Here is a 7,500-nt window from a genome sequence, read left to right as displayed (position 1 = left end):
TCAGTTGTCAAGTGTTAATTCTGCAGTAAGTGAAATTTCTGCCATTGCAAACAGGCTTCTGTTGACCGAACTCAGTCTAATGAGATCGTCCAAAACTCCGGAGCACCAAGGTCGCCTTTGATCCTTTATGGCGAAGCCTTTGTAGCGTTTATTATCTGTCATTTGCCGAGTCTTCGATCCTATCCATTAATATGTATTTGCTTTCGATGAAAGTGCATAACATTGGATATTGGGTCAATAACAAAATGTGATCAGTTTCCCATAATTATATCCCTGAACCAGGAAATGCGTTCAATTTGCTGATATTCATCCGCGAGAAATATATAAATTAATCCTTTTACTCCAATTAAATATTCTTCAACGAAATATATGAATTTGGGGTTGCATTTAAACAGTAATAAATCTTTTTATTTGACATTTTATGTAGATAAGCCAATTCGAGAAAACTTTTGGGTATAATAAACATCTCATTTATCGGATTTTAGTTACTGACTGTGACCTTTTAACCTTCTTATTTTCACCTATCATTCACCTGGCCATGAATACTCGAATACCTTATTAAGTAGTAGGATGGCCAGGGCACCAACCACCCGGCGAGGTACTACCGCTAGAGAGTTAATGGGTCCTTTGTCTGGTCAGACAGTGCTATATTGGATCCCTCTCTCTGGTTACGTCTTATTTTTCTTTTGCCTACGCATACACCGAATAGTCTGGTCTGTTCTCTACACATTTTCCCTTGTCCTCATATAACTGACAGCATTGAGATTAGCAAATAATTCTTTCCTATTAGTAAGGGTAGAACAGACTTTACCTATGGCAAACAGTTCTTCTAGGAGAAAGACACTCTAAAATCAAATCATTGTTCTCTAGTTTTTGGTAGTGCCTCTGTACTGTGATCTTCCAATGTCATGGATTACAGTTCTCTTGCTTGAAGGTACACACGGGCACACTGCTCTATCTTATTTATCTTCCTCTTTTTTTTCTTTTTTGTGAAAGGTCAAATTTAATGTTGCTACTATCCTTCAAATATTTTGCTTTAATTGTTCATTACATCTCTTGTATATTATTTATTTCCTTGTTTCCATTCCTCACTAGGCTATTTTTCTTGGGCTTATAGCATCCTCCTTTTCCAACTAGGGTTGTAGCTTAGCATGTGATAATAATAATAATAATAATAATAATAATAATAATAATAATGATAATAATACATGACCTTCTTAATTTGTTTTCTGGCCAGTTAGATAAGACAGTAGATTTCATAGTACTCACTGTCTTTTGTAGAGCCAAGCTTCTTTTATCTGAAATTCTGGTTTCCTTGCTTGTATATTTTGTATAACAAGATTATAATTGATGAACATTTCAGCCTGTCACTTTGGAAAAGTTTGAATTATTCTAACCTTCAGTTATAATCCAGAAATTCCGATGTGCTGGTGTATACTGTAACCCCCCCCCAAAAAAAAAAAAAAAAGAAATAATAATAATAATAATAATAATAATAATAATAATAATCAGAACATGATTTCCGCAGAATTCTATTCTAGTCAACCCTGTCTTTCTCCATTTAGTTTGTACCTTCATCTCAAAATATGCTTATTCTAATCAGATAAAATTGGTTCCCGAGTTTAGTTAATAGGAATAAAGAAGCCGGTGTCTCCTTGAAGGCAGACCTTGGGAATGTCATAAGTATTTTAGACTAGATTTAATTAACTGGGAGTTGGGGATCCCTTTCGTGGAATCAAATCGTAGAAATATAATGAAATTCCTTGATTCACCCGTACCCCGTAGGCGAGATTGAAGTAGGCAATATACGCTCATTTCTGTCGAATAATATGGAAGACTATGAGAAGAGCTCTCTCTCTCTCTCTCTCTCTCTCTCTCTCTCTCTCTCTCTCTCTCTCTCTCTCTCTCTCTCTCTCTTCTGTTGTTGTATTTGCGTAAATAGGGCGAATGTTTTTAAAAATGAATAACTTTTACATTTCAGAATGTCTTTTCGTATAATGTTCCCTCAGGTAAAAAATATTGAAAAGAATAGATAAAATATCCTAGCAACCTGGAGCAAAATAAAGGATATTGATGATGTTATTAATAATGAATTTTTTTTTATAAAATCAGATTAAAAATGAGTAAATAGATATTGGCTTTTAAATTGCTGAGACCAGTTTTTGGGAGGGGTATCGGTCATTATTATTATTATTATTATTATTATTATTATTATTATTATTATTATTATTACTACTAACTAAGCTACAATCCTATTGGAAAAGCAGGATACCACAAGCCCAAGGGCTCCATCATGGAACATAGCCCAGAGAGGAAAGGTAATAAAGAAATAAATAAACTAAATATGAAAAGTAATTGATAATTTTTTTTTAATATCTTAAGATCTTTATCATATTTAAGCTATGAAAAGAGACTTACGTCAGCCTGTTCAATATAAAAAAATCGCTGCAAGTTTTAACTTCGTAAGTTCCAACGATTTAACTGCCAGATTAGGGAGATCATTCACAACTGGAATCAGATAATTTTCACATCGATGCTGTTATTGGAGATTCATGGGCGTTATCCTCGAGAGAGAATAGCGATTTTGTAATTCGAGTGCATGTTCTTATATCGGTTTTATTCATTAAATGAAATAGTAATGACATAGTAAAAGATGAACGAAAAGCTGAATGTTCTTGAGAGAGGGAACTTCTTTTCGGGAATAGGATTAATTATTAATTCACACGACTGAGTTTATATTTTACTACGTAAATAATTTCTTGATCCGGGTGTAAGAATAGTATTATTGCATTTAAGCATCCTTTCAATTTATCATTGTACTGTAGATTATTTGGCAATCAGTATATCTCTAATGAAGTCCCTGCCTGGAGATTTGCCGTACTGGGATTCGAGTCCCACTTAAGCTCGAGAGTTTCTTGTAGTGTCTGCAACCTCACCATCCTTTAGAGAAACGAATTGGTGGTTTGGGGGAGCCTATAGGTCTACCTGCTGAGTCATCGGCAGCCATTCCCTGGCCCTCCTTGGTCATTTTAGCTTGGGTGGAGAGGTGGCTTCAGCGCTTATCATATGTATATAGGGTCATTCTCTAGGGCATTGTCCTGCTAGGTAGGGCATTGTCACTGTCACTAGCCTCTACCAGTCATGAGTGACCTTTAAGCCTTTAAACCTTCAAAGTGTCTTTTTGCCGGGCATGGATAGTTTAGTTCCATTATTTTGCATTAATTCTTGCTCATGTGATAAGGGTAATCGACTGAAAACTTGAAATTTTTCATTCTAATTTTCATAATAAGTCAAATATTTTATATTAAAAGTTGGCGCTTAATGGAAATTTCCTATTCCTTTCGAGCTACTTCATGAAGGATTATAAGCGCCCCACGAGAAATCATAATCCGAACAAATATCACATTCTCTTGATAACACGAACGTGCAAGTAAATGAAATTCATTAAAGATGTGTTTGTGAACATATGAGATCTTCGTGTTTTGAGAAAGATTTTGTCGTTACCTAATGAAAGACGTCTCAGCATCGTGGAGGTATAGCAGAATAAGGTTAAATTTGAGTAAATGAGTGGAAACTCTCTCTCTCTCTCTCTCTCTCTCTCTCTCTCTCTCTCTCTCTCTCTCTCCAGTCTGAAGGAAGTAGAAATAATCACTCATCAAAGATTTGATATAGAATATCAATATGAACTCCATTGCCTCCACTAAACTTTAATCTCGAAGTTTTGTTAACTTGGGATTTCCATCTAATTTTTCGCAAACAACTAAACTCTGAATGTGGAAAGAGAATTAAAATGGCGCTAAGGTCATCCCAGTTAACTTTTGATACACCCATTAACAGAGTCCATTCAATCCCCTGATGACGTGTTTTCATCTCTCGCTCTCTCGATTTATATAAGTCCTTGAAAGCAGACCTTTTCACAGAAGGATCAAGGTAATCCTCTTAAAGAAATACCAATTCCATTCCTGGTAGAAAATTCTCCGGTCAAAACAACAGGCATTTAAGATTAGGGCTGACACAGTTCTCACAAAGCTATAGCCATATTGGAATATCTTTTTAAACAGTTATATATATATATATATATATATATATATATATATATATATATATATATATATGTATATATATATATATATATATATATATATATATATACACACAACAACAACAACAACAACAACAACAACAACAACTGACTCTAATCCATTGCAGGACAAAGGCTTCAAAAATGCACTTAGTCATTTCTGAGGTTTGGCCAGCTCTCATCACCACGATGGCCAACTGCTGATTGGTGATGGTGGGAACCTTTTGTTTGATCACTCACAGCTAACCAACTTAGTAATGGTGGTCTTGCCTAGTACAGCTAAACTGATGACGGCGATACACTAACCGTTTCACCATTATAAGGCATCCCCACTCAGAAAGCGATATATATATATATATATATATATATATATATATATACTGTATATATCTATATATATATATATATATATATATATATATATATATATATATATATATTCACATATGTTGAAAATTATGTAAATATTTCAATAAAACAGTGAGCTGATGCATACACTCTCGTGTATTTATACCTGCATGTTATCATACATCAATCATGCTTTTATCAACAAATTTTGGAGTTTATGAAGCTAAAAGCGTCAATTTGAATCGACATTTCAAAATACGGATTTATTTTTTTGGTTGTAGTTCTTTAGCTTGCACTATTTGCAGTTTATGTTTAGTATTATTTTAGTAATATATACCCAAATGAAAACCGATACTACCAGTTAGAAGTAGATAAAAACTCACAATTTCTATATACTATGGCTCAGTTTAGTCTAACTATTACTATGGATTATAGATTCACAAAATCAAACACACACACACACACACATATATATATATATATATATATATACATATATATATATATATATATATATATATATATATATATATATATGTGTGTGTGTGTGTGTGTGTTCCTACATGCTTGTTTGTGTTGATGAACTATACTCATTTTTTTTAATGAGACGCATTTGCACAGACTTGCAGCGGTGCCCTTTTAGCTCTGAAAAGTTTCCTGATCGCTGATTGGTTAGATTTATCTTGCTCAACCAATCATCGATTAGGAAACTTTTCCGAGGCAAAATGGAAAAGGGCGCCACTACAAGTCGGTGCAAATCTGCCTCACTAAAAAGAATTGACTAAAGTATTTGTACATGTTGCATAAGCACTGTCAGCTGCAGACTTGCAGATATACTGAAGACTTCTACCTTTTTGTACATCTATTCTAAAGTAGGAAAAGATGATTTCTCTTTTTTTTCTTTCCAGTTATAAGTCGTTTACCTTAAAACAAGCTGTTGCAGAAAGGAAAAATACAGTCTTTACGGCCATATTCATACTATAATTGAGTAATCTAATATATATATATATATATATATATATATATATATATATATATACATACATATATATACATACATATATATATATATATGTGTGTGTGTGTGTGTGTGTATGTATGTATGTGTGTGCGTGCGTGCGTGCGTATATATATATATATATATATATATATATATATATATGTGTGTGTGTATATATTTATATATACATATATATGTGTGTATATATATACACACATATATATATATTCATATATATATATATATATATATATATATATATATGTTTATATATATATGTATATATATATTTATGTATATATAAAGACAAATTTTTAATGTTGCAAAATACTCATGTTGTTAATTTCGATAAGGATAAAAAAAATAATGTCTATTTTAGCCCATCAAAGCAGTATGTACCTTATTCAAATACATCGTCCATCAGTCGGCACTTATGAACATTGATAAAATAGTTTCATTTAGATCTTTTGATAACTGATTTATAAAAGGTTTTGTACCCTCGACAAGTTTACTTACTGATGACTTTCATATACTTTTGATATCCGTATATATTCATATGACTATTTATTTTTGCATATCAAGTAGGTGTCAAGAAAGAGAGAGAGAGAGAGAGAGAGAGAGAGAGAGAGAGAGAGAGAGAGAGAGAGAGAGAGAGAGAGAGATTTCCTTTCCTGGCCCGGCCCTATTAAATAAGTGATCGTGCAACCAGTAACTTATAATTGGTTATTCTTCCGGCCCTCTCACCTCACGCCAATCTTTCCCATGTTTGAATATGACGAGGTTTTGGATGATGGATGATGTGACGTTTTATTATGATATCCGTTTAATCGGGCTATTGAAGTGTAAATGTTACAAAGGCTCCATTGGCCTTATTCAATACTCTTTGTGACTTGTACCCGAGATGAATGATTAATGGTTGGTCAGTATGATGAAGATTGTAATCGGGATGATGACTTTGTCCTAAATTTGGTCTTGCAATCAATAGGTGGTTTTATCGCTATGAACTTAGGATATTATTTGAAATAGTGGTTGTTATTGGAAATGTCCCTTCCTGGCTATCTGCTGAACCTGGGGTTCAACGCCCGCTCAAGCTGTATAATTCTATTGTAGTGTCTGCAACCTCACCATCCTTGTGCGGTAAGGAATGTTGCTTTTGGGGGAGCATATAGGTCTACCTGCTGAGTCATCAGCAGCCATTCCTTGGCCCTCCCTGGTCCTAACTTGGATGGAGAAGGGTCTTGGGCGCTGATCAGTCTCTAGATCATTGTCCTGCTAGGACATTGTTGCTGTCCCTTGTCATTATTTTTGAAAATATTAATACTTTAGAAACATTTCCAACTAACGCATGGAGTGAATGTATGACATTTAAACCTTTAAACGAGGATACTTGTGCATAACTGAACTGGTCTGTTCAGAAAAGGAATTCTATTTTTCAATAATCGATTATTCGTTCGTAGATAGGCTTAAACGATTTGATTTGATTGCTTTTATTAAAAATAGAAATTTTTTCAGATAAAAAATACATTAACAGGGATGTAAACATGAATTATTTCTCCATATATTCATAATACACAATCGTCTGGTGTCTCCATGGAGGAGTAATGGTCTCGTCTTTGTCACTTGTACCCTCTAACATTTTGCCTTAAGACAAGGGCTCATGCCTATAGAAGTTAACACCATTAAAAACAAAACAACAACCATGTCTTAACTAAAGAGCTATGGTAAAAACAGTAATGTTTCTTGGGAATAGAAAACAATATGGCGTCCATTGGGTTTCACTATGAAAGGTCAGCCTGGTAGATCAACAGCAATAATAAAAAAAAAAACACTCATTTACGTTTGGCACAGTTTAGCAATTTCAGTATAGGAAAATAATAGCTCTTTATGTTCAAGTTATATCGCCAGCTTTCAACAGACTGATATCCGTTTTGCACCGAGTTAGGAGATCACTATTGACATTTTAAGAGCAAAAGGAATATCGCTTTGACAATTGATGAATATTCAAAATCCGAAATTGAATCAATAAACTATCAGTAAAAATATTTGTTCTAGTGGAATCGTTCATAATATC

Source organism: Palaemon carinicauda, chromosome 20, assembly GCF_036898095.1.
Source record: "Palaemon carinicauda isolate YSFRI2023 chromosome 20, ASM3689809v2, whole genome shotgun sequence".
NCBI classification, from domain to species: domain Eukaryota; kingdom Metazoa; phylum Arthropoda; class Malacostraca; order Decapoda; family Palaemonidae; genus Palaemon; species Palaemon carinicauda.
Note: the sequence above shows the minus strand (reverse complement) of the source record.